Source organism: Berghia stephanieae, chromosome 4, assembly GCF_034508935.2.
Source record: "Berghia stephanieae isolate SIO BIC M18660-M18661 chromosome 4, UCSD_Bste_1.3, whole genome shotgun sequence".
Taxonomy (NCBI): Eukaryota; Metazoa; Mollusca; class Gastropoda; order Nudibranchia; family Aeolidiidae; genus Berghia; species Berghia stephanieae.
The window spans coordinates 64,364,197-64,364,733 of record NC_088363.1 but is presented as its reverse complement, the minus strand read 5'-3'; positions in this window follow the sequence as shown (position 1 = coordinate 64,364,733).

The following is a 537-nucleotide window of genomic DNA, read 5'->3' as shown; positions in this document are numbered from 1 at the left end:
AAAGAAGTAGACAAATTTATCTTTATCATTAATGATCCAAAGAGCTGTGGCATTGGTCAATTCTAACGGTGGACATGCAAAATACTGAAGTGCGTTGTGGGTGAGGATTTCAATTTTGAGCTCAGATTTCCAAATCGACTTTTTGATAATTTTAACTTTTTAAATATCTGCGGTTTTCAAAGGTTTACACAAATCAATACATTATACACCAAAGGAAATCTAATTTTGTCTAGTTTCCAAATAGTATGTATATGTCATTGTATTTGTTCCAACCAAAGCGAGCTGTCTAGTTTCTTTTGTAAAAGACTATACATACACGGCAACAAAAGTTGATAGGGAAAATTGTACTTTTAAAAAAATAGATATCTTGATAGATATCTACGATTCAGGAGTATGGCATTTATTTATGTGTTAAATATCGAATAATTTGAAACGGCGATTTGTACCTAAATTGTCAAATTGACCATGAATTTTGGTTATGCAACTTCAAAAATAAATGTTATCGCTGCAAAAAAGTTACAAAAAGTATTTAAAGGT